This window comes from Rhipicephalus sanguineus, chromosome 1, assembly GCF_013339695.2.
Source record: "Rhipicephalus sanguineus isolate Rsan-2018 chromosome 1, BIME_Rsan_1.4, whole genome shotgun sequence".
Classification (NCBI taxonomy): Eukaryota; Metazoa; Arthropoda; class Arachnida; order Ixodida; family Ixodidae; genus Rhipicephalus; species Rhipicephalus sanguineus.
In genome coordinates this window covers 325,724,393-325,741,373 of record NC_051176.1, presented here as the reverse complement: position 1 = coordinate 325,741,373, position 16,981 = coordinate 325,724,393, and the positions used below count along the sequence as shown (strand labels likewise).

The 16,981-nt window shown below is 51.4% G+C and overlaps 1 protein-coding gene across 1 annotated transcript in view; it reads right to left on the bottom strand.

The window, feature by feature from the left end:
* LOC119383896 (peptide transporter family 1) overlaps nucleotides 1-16,981 on the bottom strand; it is a 658,636-nt gene that overhangs the window by 329,655 nt on the left and 312,000 nt on the right. The gene's annotated exons all lie outside the window — the stretch shown is intronic.

Here is a 16,981-nt window from a genome sequence, read left to right as displayed (position 1 = left end):
GCGGCGCTACGACTCTCACACAAAGGGCAGCCGTCGAGCACACGAACGAGAAGCCGCCTGCTCAGCAGCGCGTCAACCTCTCGTCAAGGCCTGAGAGCATCTGCCGCCGCGAGCGAATCGTCGGGCGCATCTTAGCTCGTAGGAGAGGAGGATGTCACCAGCGGCCCAATGGGGAATGGCGCTGCGTTGTGACGTAGGCCCGCGCAGCACGCCAGCGTAGCGTGCCCGGACATGCCAGCGCGGGACGGAGCCGACGCTTGCCCAGACAAAGAGGCGCCCTGGCCGCCATCTTGGCGATTGCCGGTGCCTAAGTGCGCCCGGGCTACGCGGCCGGCACGCGCGCGGCAGCTGGGGAACGAGGCGCCAGGTAGGAGGACGCTCTCGATCCCCACAGTGGGTACCAGTTAAATGAATGCTTTCATACTTATCTCTTCAGGGATAACAGCAAGCTGCTTATCATGATTCAGTAACGCCCTGCCGTATGTACTCTAACTCTAGTGTTTTATGCCGGGGTCCACCACGGCTCCGCTGACGTATTTCCGTCACGGATATGACGTTGCAAAATATAAAAACTAACAGCTGGCAAAGAAAAAAAGCAGAAGAAAAAGTTCCGTTACAGGGAGTCACTGCGTACCACCCTCAGACCAACGGGCTTACAGAGCGGCTCAATCGAACTATTACAAAAATGCTCGCCATGTACGTTTCTTCCGACCACCGAGACTGGGACGCTGTTCTGGCATTCGTGACATTGGCCTATAATACGTCCCGGCATTATACTGCAGGTTTCTCTATATTTTTCCTTCTAGCCGTTGCCCACACAACGTCAGAATACGCCCGTGATGTAATCTCTAGAGCTCTAGAGGCATTTTAGATTGCCCGCCTGCGTCTTAGCGCTTCGCAAGAAGAGCAACGACTTGTCTACGATGCCCGCCACCGCGATGTTCATTTCAACCCTGGCGACACAGTCCTTCTCTGGACACCGTCACGGCGAGTTGGCCTGTGCGAAAAAGTGTGACCGATTTAAGCATGTTTTACGCTCCGCCCTTTCGTGACGTGCGTAGTCGAATCGTGTTCTGTAGGTGAGTGGATACAGTAAGCAAGGACACTCATTAACGTGCGCAATTCAGCCACGAGGCAATGCAACAGGGACATGTTCGGTGCGTTGAGCGGCCGTTGCAACGAGCTGCACTGCTGATTCTTCGCTGGTCTGAGAGTGGCAATTGTCGAGCCTGTTGCATCCGTTGTTACGTTGGCCGTAGACAGTAGTAAATGTGATCTGCAGGTATTCTCTGTTCAATACGTTCTTTGTTTGTGTATATATGTTTATGTCGCGTGTTTACCTGAATTCAAGCTCATGCTTACGCTACTCTACGAGATCGGTCGTGTCAGAAAAATAAATCGTGTCATGCTTTTATCAATTCATTGTTATTTCCAGTATTTGCTCTCCGTTTGACTTTACGAGATGGGTGTTTGGGCGTACATTATCAAACATCCGACTAAGATCATTTGTTATCACATCCGTTTATGTGAGAAGCGATGAAGGAAAGAAGTTTAACCTTTCTTGCTATCGCCGTCTTGGTACATTTAACACGCTCGATTAAGGCTGCAGTCACGGTGTGAAATACTCTAGACGGCATCAACAAAGTGCCCCAGATCAGCGCTGCCTAGACGAGCTCTGAGTGCGCAGTAACTCGCTCTTGTTCATGCTGTCTGGGCTGTTTGTGACGTCTTGGTCGCAGGTAGACGATATCTCGCGGCGTCTATACGCAAAGTGTCGGCTAATTCAACTTGCCTCAATCTCAGCTGCGGCAGTTTAAAGTGCACGGGTGAGGGTTTAAGGCGGTAATGCGGGCTAGCTGGGTGTAATCACTGGCATTCATTTCGGTAACACAAAGAAAGTGAAAGACACATTAACAACAACAACAACAAAAAACCCTCGCGGAGTGTTGTATCGCCCGCGCGCCGGTGCAACGGGTTTCTGTATGTTTCGTTACTGTAAAATCAGCTGATGTCAAGCGCCCGTCCTGTCTACGTGTCGTCTCTTGTGTCCGCGTCTAATTTTTTTGCGCTACCGAAATGAATGTCAGTGAGGGTTTAAGTAGACGAAAGACAATGAAATGGCGTTAAGAGTGCCTTTAGGTGTCTTAAAGGGAATCACAGCATCCTTCCGTGTGTGGCTGAATGTAAAAACTCGAGACACTGCGCCGATCAAAGTAAAATTTAATACACACACATAAAATTACTTTTATGACGTGAAAAAATGAATTCTTAAATCCAGTGCTTTGGCTTAGCACATTTCAGGGGACACGAAATCGACTGGGGGGAAGGCACGTGTTCGCGCTAGAGAAAAAAAATTGTTGTGGCTTAGCTCGGCTCTGGCAGGATACACGTAGCCTGAGCTAAGTTCCAGCTGATTATTCTATAACCCGCGCCACTCAGGCGCCGCCGCTAAAGTCAACGTTTCACGCATGGCACTACTTAGCGGCGTCAAGTCTTTCATGGGTCTTTCACACACGTCGCACACATATCCAAACAGATTGTTTACGAAGTCCCTCTCGAAGGTCCGAGTCGCACTACCGCTCGCGTTTCACCGTATAGTCATAGTGATGCAGAACTATCGGTAAATTTACTATCGATAACATGGATAGTTTTCTGCAAACTATCGATAGTCTAAACAAACTATCGATGGTGCTACTATCGACAAACTATCGATAGTACAATCGGTAGTACCATCGTTAATACTATTAGCGATATTTCTGCCATGCGTGTTTATTGCTTTGTTTTCATGTATTCGGGTTTCAACCACAAAGCAACGTTTGAGCGCGTCGTAACGTTTGAGAAGCTTCACGATTGTTGGCGACCATTCTGCTAACATTACGCGCCCGACACGAATAGTCAAGTTTATTCGAGAGCTTACGCGAGCACCAGCGATAACGCTGGAAGGTTGGATGACTGATGGATAAAAGACGACGCGTTCCATCGATTATCAGATTACTTGACGGCCAAGGACTGTTCTCGCCGCTTTCAATGTGTAGCGTGTATTGCTAGTACTTTGAGTTTTGATTTTCTGGGCAGGAAGGTCGCCCAAATAACGAGCTTAGTATTTCCCAGTCTTGTTGCAGCATTCATCACCGGCACAACCACGTGAATATACTATCGATAGTGGTGTGAATAATGATGCCGTTGCAAGCCGGCCATATTGCCAAAATATTGGGATAGCCAACTATCCGCTTCGCTTTACTCATCAGCAATTTTTGGCGAGAAAAATAACTATTTCCGCAGTGAACACGGCGGAATATATCCATCAATAAATTCATATCCGAAAGCAACTAGTGAGAACTTACCATTATCAAACTTAGTTCTTGATATTCTTTATATTGAAATCATAAAATGCAATAAAGTTTCAAGCCGCGATGTTCCACCACACGTAACGGCTTCCTTTCCGCTACAGCTGAACAGCTTGACTTTATGGTCATGTGTCAGCAAAGCACTCTGGTGAAGAACGCAAGCATGTAAACTTTCTTGCCCTTCAGCCTGCTCCTCTGGCTGCAGTATGTACCACGCGCGCAGGGAACCAAGCTTATTCTGCAATTAGTTCGGGCTGTTGATTTTATACTATTGATAGTCCCATCAAATTGTTTACTGTCGATATCGATAGCCTTTTTTACCATCTATAGTTGGATAGTTACTCAGCTATCGATAGTACCATCCATAGTTCTGCATCACTAATAGTCAGTCGATCGGCGAGCCTTGGCGTCATCGACGGCGTCTTGTTGTTGCTGCTGCAGAGACGTCGCTCAGCATCCTGGCGACGCCGCTGTGCCATACGTTCCTCCCTTTGCTCCAGTGTCTCCGCAGCACGTTTGGCCTTGTGCCGTTCGCTGTCAGGCAACTACTTCGGCATCCGATGAGTTAAGCTTCTCCGCGCTGGCGAGCAGCATTTGCGCTCGCCTTCTCCATGGCTATTGGCCTCGAGATCTCTGAGTGGCGCCCTCTCTCGTGTGACGTCAGAGAAGGGAATCTGGAGCCGCTCTTCGCACGCGCGCTCGCTGCGTGAAGGCTACTCGACCCTGCCGGCTAGTCTGTCCTGCCCGAGCTATTGAAGCATGAGTGGACAAGTTCATAGAACAATTTGTACTGAATGTTCGAGCAAAATGCCCAGCGAATTCCAGCGGAGCTGCTGTCAGGAGCACGTTCAGTGTCGATTGCTCCTGGTGTCGTCTGCTAGCCATCAATGTGTACATCTGCATGTATGGCGGCGATTTCTTTTCGCGACTATTTTATGGTCCGGCCGGTTTTCAGTCACTAATTTCAGCGTTCGGGTTTCGGCTACCGTGTCTGCCTTAAAGCGCAATATACGTATACCGCGTGCTGCACGTGTGCGGTTGCCAAGCCTGCTCCTTCGATTCCTTTGTTCGGAGTTTTAAACGCGTGACGAGCGACGTGTGATGTCCTTCAAATCAAATAAATGCTCGTTACAGGCAACAGCTTTTGATTAAATCCAAGTTTTCAGCAGCTGCCGTGTAAGTGTGTCGTAAGTAGTTGAAGTTTAAACAAGAAATAAAAAGGTTGAGAGCACGTGTCAAAATGGGATGCACGACGGTGATATGAAATATATCGTAGCACGGGCGTAGCCAGAAATTTTTTTAGGGGGGGGGGGGGGGTCAACCATACTTTATGTATGTTCGTGCGTGCTTTTGTATGTGTGCGTGTATATATACACAAGCAAAACTGAAAATTTCGGAGGGGGGTTTGAACCCCCCCAACTCTCCGCCCCCCCTTGGCTACGCCCCTGTATCGTAGGTTGTGCGGAGTTGTCTTTTCTTTATTTTTGCAGCATAATTTAATCCCTACCTTAATAATCCAACGCTTCAAGACTCGTTCCCGGCCGTCTGAAAGCATGCGGAACAGAATTAGTGTAATCATACTAACGTAGATAAATACAAAGCTTTCGCATCGAAAATCGTAGCAAGATGTATTTGCTATAAAATAGTGTAGTTCACTCTCAACGGTCGACTCCTGATAGAGCGTGATGCGGTCACTGTACTAAAAAGACTCGCAGGGTCCCTTATGCATTTGCCGAAGACGACTCGAAGGCGAAATCCATCTTCTTCTTTTTGTTCAGTCGATGCATTGTTCCTTCCCCGCCCCCTTCCGAATGCCTTTTGGACATAACGTGGTTTTGCATTTCCTGCAAAACCGACGATGTCATGCAAACCGACGATGTCATGTGATGACGTAACCATGTGACGTGACGTTATGACGTCACAAATTTTGGCGGTCTGTGATATCGTGAGGACGTCATAAGGTGACGTCATCGTGTGAAGATTTTTTGCATCACTCGTACTGACGCTGCCGACTAGGGTCGCCGACGGTACATTTTCGCGTTTGATCAGGAATCCAAAGCTTTCGTCGTAAACTATTTAACCTTGTTACAGTGCGATAAAGAATAGCAATAACCAGCCAAAAGGGCCAAAATAATGATGGGAAGGAGCTCTCTTGCTCCTCTTCCTAGACGTATTCGCCAATTTTTCCTACTGCAAGAGTGCGCTTAACTGGGCTCGTTGGTACATGATTAAGAAGAGAGCAAACAGCGCCAAACACGGGACGGAGAAGAAGAATGACCGACACAAGAGCTGAACTAACAACCACTGGCTTATTGCTTGGATATACAATATATACGGACGCACTGCGCAGAAGAAGAAAAAAACACGGTAACTGCGCAATGCGCAAAGAGGGGTGAGAAGTCATCATAATAGATGCGTCGGCAGAGCAGGCTGCCATGTTTTGGACAAGTGTTTCGGACAAGTTTTCCTACTGTTTATCAAGCTGCATTCTCGGTGGCAAATGAAACACAAATAGCGGAGCGCGTTCCCCAAGCATTAGGAACTGCACAATGGGCGCCTTTCTGACAGGCACGCACACCCGATTAGGCAGCAATGCGCAATCGAAAGTATGAATCTGCCTCACGAGCGGCAATCATAAGGGTGCGAACTGTTTAATTCGGGCGCGATAGTACGTGTAACAAGTTTTCGTGTGCATCCAACTCACCCAATCTACGCTTGTTGTCCGCAATAACCCGCTGGTCGATGAAGTTATCAATATAATTTTGTCGGCAAACGTTCTGTGTACTAACGTCCAAGTCTGGGTCAGTTGGTACATGACGCTGAGGCAAAAACCAGTCAAAAAGACGCCGGACAAGGGGAAGAAGTGACACACAGAACGACTGGACTAGCAACTGTGCTTTATTAGCTGACAGCACCTCCCAGAAGAACCACGACGCATGCGCTCATCACGTAAAACCATGAAGCCAAAACCCAGAACATGAAAAAAGCAGAAGCAGAAATTCGCCTACACAACGGCCAAGAATCTACCGCCAGAGTGACAGGAACTCGCATTCCTTCTGTAGTAATGAAATGGACGTAGTGCTGACACAATCATCGCGGTGCATGTTTATATCTGGCAAATATCTGGCTTTGAATCGGTGCCTCGCACGCTCCTGCCTGTGGGTTGTCCGTTGACGCGTTCGTTGAACTGTTAACTATTTATCTTTCTTCCACGGCTGTGGAATTCCATGTCTCGCAGTTCTTACAGAAAAAAGGAATCTATATTGGGGCATGCGTAGCACCGATTCTTTGCCAGATATTTTTAGCCAAGTTTGACAACCTGCTTCAGGGCTCTCTTCATGATTCACGTGTTTGTCATATCTTTAGATATGTTGAAGATTTCTTGATCATTTTAAAGCTATCATCTAATGACACCGTCACACTGGCGGCTGAACAAGCTCTGAGTTACTTCCGAGGTTGCTCTAACGCCCTATCTTTTACTCATGAACTTCCGGTTGACAATGCCATTAGGTTTTTGGATCTCTTGCCTAATTTTAGGGATGACGGACATTTGTGCTGGTGCTTTTCTCCCAGAAGCAAGAAATCCTTGTTAAACTACTCGTCCGCGCACTCAAAAATTGTTAAGAGAGGGATCGCGAGTAACTGCTTCCGTAATGCACTGCAGAAGAGTTGCCACCAATGCGTTAAGTCGAGTTTTGACTGTCAGGTTGAGCGCTTGGAAGCAGCGGGTTTTCCCAAGCAGGTATTGACAGCTGTAGCAGAAACTCTTCTGCAAAAGGTTAAAAGGCCGGCGAATAGATGTCCAGAACCAATTGATTCCCAGCGGAAGAGTGTTCTAGTGATGCCTTACATACATAAGGTTTCCCACAATGTGAAAAAAGTCGCTTTGAGACAGGGCGTAGATGTTGTCTTTTCGGCGCCTTGCAAACTTTCTGCGCTGTGTGCACGTGTTGCTCGCGGAAACACTAGCACTCCGGTGTGTTCTATTCGGCATAAAACCAAGTACACTACCTGCGCGAAACATGTTGTGTATGCGATTCCGCTAACATGCGAAAAAGTATACATCGGCCAAACTGGCCGATGTTTGAATGAATGACTGGGTAGAGGTGGGGCAAGGAGGAGCGCGAAATCATTGAAGCTTATCATATAAACACGCACCGCGATGATTGTGTCAGCACGACGTCCATTTCATTACTACAGAAGGAATGCGAGTTCCTGTCACTCTGGCGGTAGATTCTTGGCCGTTATGTAGGACAATTTCTGCTTCTGCTTTTTTCATGTTCTGGGTTCTGGCTTCATGGTTTTACGTGATCAGCGCATGCGCCGTGGTTCTTCTGGGAGGTGCTGTCAGCTAATAAAGCACAGTTGCTAGTCCAGCCGTTGTGTGTGTCAGTTCTTCTCCTTGTCCGGCGTCTTTTTGACTGGTTTTTGCCTCAGCGTTCTGTGTACTTACTGTTGAATTTCTCGTGTTCAGCCTGCTGGAAGAAGACGACGAGCTTTGGGCCAGCGAGCTCGTGAGCTCGTTCTAATCAGGAATGAACTAGCCATCTTTACGTTCAGGGCTCATGCGGACGCTAATAAACGTCTGTTGGAGCTTCTACGTCCTCGTCGGCTGTTATGTGTGTCACATATTTTACATTGGGAGTGGAGTGTGAACTTTCGTTCACGTCTGTTTACGTAACGCTAACTTTTGCGATTAAGCCGTGAAATTGATCGCGCTTCGCTCCAAAGCAGCGTAGACTCTCTTTAACTCGATTGGCGGGACGTTCGCGCTTTCACGTAAGCTATTTCAACGCCATCCAGCCCAGTTAGTGACGCTACGAACTCGGTGGCGTGATCCTGACTGCGATGGCTCTGTGTATATAGAAGATACGTTAAATGTTAACGTTTCTTAACCTCCAGTAATGCTAGCAGCCATCTAAAGAACTATCATTGCTACAGCTGGTAGTCGAGGAACGCCGTGCGACGCGAGCGAACTATAACAAAACATGGCTGATCCCTCCGTCATAGGAATCGGTATAACACGAAAGTGAAACATGTCTTCACAGAAGTAGTGCTTATTGTGTAATGATATATGAGAGCTTGTACAGTGTCTATTCGTGTTTGGCAGCTATAGCACCGTTTGACGTGGATGCACCCATGTTGACAGCATGTCTCTATCGCAACGACTAACGCCCATGATCATGATTAAACCGTTGTGGTAGCTGACGGTGTGAACATATATTTGACACAGCGAATCGTGAATCCCGCGTAAGGATGATATCAACAAGCTCATAATCAACACTGGTACCCGGTATGCACTTCTTCAAAGCGTCGTCATTAAGGAGAGAAACGGCACCGTGTGCGCTTTCTAGTAATGGGTAGCCGACGCCTGTGCTCATGCATACATAACACACACTGCGCTTCAGCAACACGGAGGTAGAGGTTCGTAGCCTGAGCCGCAAACGCGTGCGTCCCGTCCCGCTGGCCTCTGTCTCGCAGGCGCTGCTCTCGCTCCACGAAGGCACGACATTCGCCCGTCCAAATCGCGTCCTTTCTGCAAGGCATATTGCAGCAGTTTTGTTAGTCGGTGCTCTCGCAATTGAAGCAGTTGGCGGCGGAAAAATCCCGTTGGTGCACGTGGAAGCTGCACTACTCCGATGAGCCGACGCACGCTAACACGAAGCCAAAGGCAAAGAACGTAACTGCGTCAAGGGTGCCTCGGCGACGCCAGCGCGGCCAGTCACCTCTCTGGTACCGAGACGCTTTAACCATGACCTCCGATATCGCGTGCAATCTCGGAGTAAGCGCTAGTAAGTGTCGATGGTGAAGCATTACTTCTTTTCACCTCTCACAGACGACGGCACCGCCCCGCTTCGGCTCCGCCCGCCGCGAAAGAGAATATGGGAAAGATATAAGGCGCGTTTGCGCCGTGCCTAGCATCTCCCGAGTTGGCTTAGTCGGTAGGGCGTCTGGCGCTTGCCGTCGCGGCCGCAACGTCGTGGGTCCGATTCCCAGCGGGGTATCTTTTTCTTGGTTTTTTTTTCTTTCTCAACCGTTGGCGTCCATTTTATCAACGTCATATCCGTGACGGATGTACTTGGTGGAACCCGGCATAAAACACTTTCGTGTTAAAAATGCTGCTGTTCTAGCCGCTGCCTAGCAGATGATATAAGCCGAATCCCCGTCTTTGCGTCACCGGAGCGCCGTTCGCAGCACCGCCATCGGTGGCTCACCAGCCCAATACCACACTGGCAAACACCAGCCAGAGGCGCAATCAAGCGGCTCCAGCGAGAAGGCGTGCGCACTCCCTCCGCGACGTCACAGACCTTGCCCGACGGAGAGGGACGCTATCGCCCGTGGCGCAGTTTGCGCGTTCATCGAGTGGCAGAAGTGGGCGCACTCGGTCAGTCGACGCTGCACACGCGACAGGGACGCAATGCTCCGGTGCGCCAGCTGTGTGACATCACTGCTCCTCGCGCATGCCCTGCACGTCTCTTGTACGCGCACGCGAAACCACTCCAGCTAGGTCAGTGTAGCTAACGCTACAAAATGACTGTCACAACGTTTTTATGTCGAGTCGCTCTTCATACCGACCTCTCCGCGCACTTTCAACACAAGCGATGGCGCTGCGCGTGTGATATATTCAAGCGTGTGATATATTCGGACACATGTTTTCATTTTACTTGTGGACGCGTCGGCTCCCACACGGGAGCCGACGCGTCCTTGTGTGTGTGCGTGCATGTCCGCGTGTAAGTGTATGTCTGCGTGTATGTGTGCGCGCTCATATGCCCGTGTGTGTGTATGTGTGTGCGCGTGCGTACGCGCGCGCGCGTGTGTGTGTGTGCGCCCTTCGCACGGCTCAGCGCCTCGGGTTTTCTAGCTTCAACATGTATCATCGGAACCAGGCGGGCTTCCGTCAGACTTTAAACTTCTGTGTCTTGATCTTACTTGAAACCCTACCACAAATATACGCTGTAGTCATCTTCGTTCCATACAGATCACAATGTAATGTACGGCATTCAAAATTCAGATTTCCTGAATTTATGCTCATTTTTACGCTACTGCAAGAGTTGGGTCATGTCAACAAAATAAATTATGTCATGCTTTTATGCGATATATTGTTCGGCAGTTTTGCTCTGCGTCGCTCCATTACGTCCAACTGCGTCGCTATCGAAACGGGGCAGCTGAGAATGATATGGTACGCAATGAGCGATACGCTGTGGTTTAACGATTTTTCAGATAGCATGAATGCCAGCAATCGTGGAAAGTAGGAGTCCAAAGGGGGACATGGTCTGTGTGGTTGGTATGTCTCTCGATGTTCTTAGTTCTTTGGCGATAAGAACTTGTTCTCTGGCACTAAGAGAAGCTTTTTTCTTTAGCTGCGAAGCATTTTATGAGCCAGCTTGATCCGGTGGCGTCCGCGCTCCACTGCGCATGCGCCTACTCTCTCTCCCCCTCTCCTCCCCCGCGCTGCAGCCGCGGCGCAGCCAAATACAGCCTGTAATCCACTCTCTCCTCTCCCTCCCCCATTTCATGTGTATATAAGCGCGTGCGCTCGGTCGGCTTCAGTCATTCTCTCTTCGCTCCCGTTCAGAGGAGTTGTAACGTCAACGTCGGCACCAGTTGCAGCAGCACTCCAACCTCTGCCGAGATCGTCGCGGAGCAGCAGCAGCGCAGGGCTCGCTACGTAATGATCACACAAAAACTAAATTCAAACGCACACTCTAACGGAAACGCCGAGTGAACGTTGTGGGGATCGAGAGCGTCCTCCTACCTGGCGCCTCGTTCCCCAGCTGCCGCGCGCGTGCCGGCCGCGTAGCCCGGGCGCACTTAGGCACCGGCAATCGCCAAGATGGCGGCCAGGGCGTCTCTTTGTCTGGGCGAGCCAAGCGTCGGCTCCGTCCCGCGCTGGCATGTCCGGGCACGCTACGCTGGCGCGCTGCGCGGGCCTACGTCACAACGCAGCGCCATTCCCCATTGGGCCGCTGGTGACATCGTCCTCTCCTACGAGCGAAGATGCGCCCGACGATTCGCTCGTGGCGGGAGATGCTCCCAGGCTAGCACGAGAGGTTTACGCGCTGCTCTAGCAGGCGGCTTCTCGTTCGTGTGCTCGGCTGCTGCCCTTTGTGTGGTAGTCGTAGCGCCGCTGGCAAGCGTACTCGATCGGTCTTGCGGAGTTCCCTTTACGGCCTGCAAGCCCGTGACTGTCGTACTGTGCTGCATCTTGGGTTAATAAACCCGTGTTGTTTGTTGACCTCCTGCCTCGAGTGCCTTTTCTGCGCCGTGCCGGAGAATCGACGAACCCGGCCGTAGCGTCTTTGTTCGCTGCGGCAGTGGAGAACGTCGCGTCCCTTGCCGTTCGCCTCGTGGGGTAAGCGTCTCGCAAACCTATCTCCACATAACTGGCGCCCAACTTGGTTTCGGCATGGCATCAGAGCAGTCCCCCTCGAGGCGCCCGTTCCTGCTTGATCCCGTGGCTACGGGCTTGATCTCGTTCGATGCGGACGGCGACGGCAGCACGAGGTATAAGCTCGCCTTAGCGGCCCTCGGCTTTCGGCCACCGGGAGACATCCCGTCTTTGGGGCCTCCTTTGGTGGTGACCGCTCAAATGTGGACGACAGTCCTAGCCTAGCCAGTTTCGGGTTTTCTCACCTGTCCGAGACACGCGGAGTACGTGCTTTCGGGCCCCTCCAGTGCGTCGTCTCCGCTCGCTGGCCTTCCTTTGTTAGCAGCGCAGCTGAGTGGCCAGACCGCCGCACCGGAACGTCCCTTCCTAGGCCACATGGTGCTGTCATTCACACGCTCGCTGGCCCATCGTTGTCACGAGCGTAAAGGGTTGACTGTCGTCCGCGAGCCGCTCGCATAGGCGACACCGTCGCCGCGTTTCCGACGATCATTTTCCTCATGCGCGCCTTGGCTACGCTTTCGTCAAATGTGAGCCACCATGCGCCGTTGTCGATTCGTTTGCCCGTCGCATGAGGCATCATGCATCCGTCGGTTGCGTCGGTGCGGAAACCCTACTCTTCTCCGTGCCGTTTATTGGCCCCTTTGGGTCTGGCGTGCATGGCGGAGAACAGGCGCGCGACCCTCCAACGACGGCGCCTGCCTCGGAGCTGCTGCACACAACTGCGGCGCGGCTCCGGGTAAAACATTGCCTTCCATCTCGCGAGGAGCACCGTTGTTTCGTGCGGTGCTTCGCGGTTGGTTGTGCGTTGGGAGAATCGCGCGCGCCGACAGCGCTTTCTGCATCTCCCTGGTCTTTCGCTGCCCGTGATTCTCGGTCGCGTCTTTCTCGCGCGCACGGGTATCGTGAATGACTTCCCAAGCGGTGGCTACGGGTTCGCCCTTTCGGCGCCCTACAACCACTTGCAACCCTCGTAGTGGCTACCGCTGCCTTTTAAGTTCGGGACGCCACTCGAGATTTCGCTCGCCGGAAGCTTGTCTGCTGTCGATGGAGTGCCATTGGTGGAGGAAACGAACCCCATGGCGCTAGTCTGGCTTAAGCGCTTGCGCGAGCCCTCGGGCCGCCTCGCGCGCTGGGCGTTGACTTTGCAGCGGTACAACTTCGTTGTGCGCCACCGGAAAGGGAGTTCAAACGTCGTGGCTCACGCCTTGCCGCGTGCCCCCGTTTCGGTGTGACACTTGTGTTTGCCACTCCCGAGAGCAATCGCATCGAGTAGACTCCGGGGCCTCTGGCTCCAATGGGTCGAAAGGAGCGAACCCCGACGGCGAATTGACTTTTGAGTCGATCGCCTCGGGTGAGCACGTCACTTCAGCCGGTATCCTGTTAAGCACAGAAGAGATACCAAAGGCACAGCAGTGCGATCCGTTTTGGCCTCCAAGAGCCGTGCTCTCAAGGAGCGGGCGCGTATTGACAGTCTGGTATTGCTGTCGGCGCCGTGTGCCGTTTACGCAGTCTGGTATTGCTGCGGGCACGTTGGATTCGCATCTGTTTGTCGCCGGCGGAGTTCTCCTGCGCTCCACATCCCACCGGAAGAAGCTCCCAAGGAGTATTTCAAGGTGGGGGTACCGAGCGCTTCAACCGAACTCTTGGCGATATGCTTTCTATGCATGTCGCCTCTAACCACACCAACTGGGACCTTATTCTTTCCTACGTAACGTACGCCTAAAATACGGACCCCAGGCGACGACAGGATTTTCTCCCTTCTTTTTACTCTATGACCGAGAACCATCGTCTCCGATCGACACCATTCTTACCTACCGACCCGACTTATCAAAGGGCACGCCAGTTTCCGAAGCTGCTCCATATGCAGAAGAATGTCGGCAACTAGCCCGCTCCCTTACAACTCAAGAACAGGGGCTACAGAAATTTCGACACGACGACGGATGGCCCCACAATCAGTTTTCACCCAACTCTTGTTTAGATCTGGTGCCTCCCACTTCTGCGCCAGGTAACTCCTCGAAGTTTGTCAGCAGGTACCATGGACCCTACCGCGTGCTACAGCAAACTTCTCCCGTTAACTACCTCATCGAATCCCTCACGGCCACTGCGGGCCTGCATCGCCGAGGCCGCGCAACTGTTCACGTGGATCGCCTCAAACCACACCATGAACACCTTGTTCTTACGACACCTTAGAACGCCTAATGAGCCCCGTCTGAGAGGGGAAATGTGATGAAGAAGTGCACCTTGAAGAGCTACACAGCCGTATCGTCAGCGCTACGCAGGAGCGGCACGTGCTGAACGTTGCTGCTGTTGGCGCTGGCTAGGCTTACGATCCTATACTCTCTCATATTACAGTTTCTTTCGTCGAGGCCATGTGTGAGTTCGTTATATATATATATATATATATATATATATATATATATATATATATATATATATATATATATATATATATATATAGTCCATGGCACCCACCAACGTGCAGCTGCAGTAAGCACGGCTTGAGGACGGCGTCCAGGCCTCCTCGACACCAACTCACCTGCCGCCAGTGCCACCACTGTTCAGGGACGGCGTCTAGGCCTCTTCGAGGGCTCCGTGCCGTTTAATTAACGCCGTGACACCTGTTCACGACCAGGGGCGCCGTCCACGCGTCCTTGACCATGGATCCGGGACCGGACCATAGATCCGGGATCCGTGAGAACCGGGACCGCCATGTACACCGTGAACACCGCCCATGGCTCGTCGGGCGCCTCAACCGACAACGGTGCGTTGAACTCCGGTTCCTTGCCTGCCGCTTCACAATTGTCGGCTGTTTGGGCAGTGCCGGTGTACCGCGGCTTCCAGAACGAAATCTTCCGATGGGTTGAGACCATCAACTCGCTCGGCACCACCACGCCTGGTCGGACCATCAAAAAAATCACAGCATATTCACGGAGTGAATGATGATGAGTGGGCGAAGCCAGGGGGGTGAAACTTCCTATACCATCCATGGAACGCGATATTCGCTGGCAGCGCCGGACGAACGCCTGGTGTTTGGGGGCGGTACTAATACATGGCGGCGCATTGCTGACACGCACTGGGGCACGCCGTCTTGATGAGGACTGAGGAGTGGTTGGGGGGGGGGGGGGGAGTCGATTTAGCACCAAATTCAATTGGGATGCACCAGCAAGCCAAATTGAGCGAGTGGAAGGTATTCAGATGGCGAGCGCGCGAGCTTCTTCCAGTTGCGATACCCGCCACATGATCAAAACGGCAAGCGTGTTGTTCTGATGGATGAAGGTTTACCCATCCACCTACTTTTGCACCACTTATTCTAAGTAAGACTGTTTTTGTTTACGTCTACACAAGAATTAGACAAGAATAATGAGCAGAGTTTGTTTGAATGTTTTATTGCCTAAACATACCATTCATACAGTAAAAGCACAACTTGAATATTTTACGCTACTGCTGCAACCGCATCCTGATATGCCGCGCAAGCGTAGAAAAACAGAGAGCAGCATGCAGATCGTACCTTTCGTACGCCGTGATCCTAAAGAATTTTATGCCGGTGTGGCGTGAAGAATTTTGACACCCTCAGCACAGCGCGATTTGTGATAACGGCGCGAATCCATTCATGCGTCTGTTTCGGTGAAACTTGCAAGGGTTTCGCCACTTTCCTTGAAACAAACCTTGCGGTGGTAAAAGTCGCCTTTGGGACACCGTAGGCCGTAGCACACATGGGCGCGCAACAAGAAACGCCCCTTTTTCGCCGTGAGAGATAGGACGGCGCAGTTCCCGTTTTACACTCCGGGTGGCGCTCGAATGTTCGCAACCTCGAACTGCAACCTTTAGATTCACTTGCGTATTAAAAACTCCGGAGTTAATAAGTAACCTGGTAATTACTATAAACTGGAACAACAACGTTCATTTATGTTCGTATGTAGTACAGCCCCCAAACATTAGGATCGCTGCGGTCACGCGGCAGAAAAACCGCGAAGTTTCATCCCCCTGGCGAAGCTGCGAAGGTTCATCGGTAAACCGTGAATCTTCCGTGAATTCCGCCCAGTACATCATCACCGACGTGAGATCGGGCGCGTTTATACTAAACGTTCGATGAGAGTTATGACGACTTGCAGCTCACTTTAATTTTACATGTACGCTATGAATTTTCATTGTTTAATCACGCACAGGAGAAATCGCACACACGCACTACCTTGGAGGTCAAAATCCAGTGCCTATATATACGGGGTGGTCAGTGAACGGTTGTGCAGCGCGAGCGGTCGGTTTTTTCAATCGGCGCCGCTGCGCCGCGAGGCAGGATAGGGGGGGGGGGGGACCGTAGGAGAGGAGAAAAATCTGGCGTCTTTCGTTAAGCAGCTGGCGTCTTTTCGTTTTGCTTTTAGAAAACATCTGGCGTCTTTCGTTGGTTTATTTCATCAATCAACGGCGTTTTGAACAAAATTTTTATTGTTTAATAACGCACAGGAGAAATCTCACCAGGCACTACCTTGGAGGTAAACAATGGCTGCTAATGGGAATGAGAGACAGAAGAAGTCGGCTTTTAGCTAACACTTACACTTCTACTCCTACTAACGTTTCCTACTGGAACATGCCAATGGCTGCTAATGGGGAATGAGAGACAGAAGAATTCGGCTTTTAGTTAACGCGCACGCTGCGAATATTTTATTGTTCAACAACGCACAGGAGAAATCTCCCAGCGGCACCACCTTGGAGGTCAAGATCTGGTACTAGCGTTAAGACTGGTTACGCACTACGACGGGGACGAACGGGTGCACCTTTAAGGAGCTTCGCCCCTAAAAATGGCTGATTGCCATCGACCGCCTTCGCGATGCCGCCAAGACATGGCATGCCTACGAAGGCGTCCGGCAGCGGTCTTGGTCGGAATGGTGCACTAAGTTAACCAGTCTCTTTCGCCCGCTTTCAAGTAACTGCTACCTTCTCCATGCCGACCGAGTTTGCATCGAGGATGGGAGTTGTGAGGCAGACAACCTCGACTGCGCAGCTCGGGTGTTCACGAACCTGTCCTCCCGTCGAGACGGACCTCGCGAGGCGCAGCAGCGCCATGGCGCAGCTGCGTCCGGTAGCTGTTCCACGGACAGCTTCGCGGAGTGCCCTGCGGCAGTCATCGATACTAGCCGCAAGGTGTACTTCCCCCTACAGATGTCAAACGTCGCGTCGGTGCCCGCCACAGGACCATCCTTGGCAGACACTAAGACCGCCTCCAAGCCACAGTAGCCGAGGAGCTGGC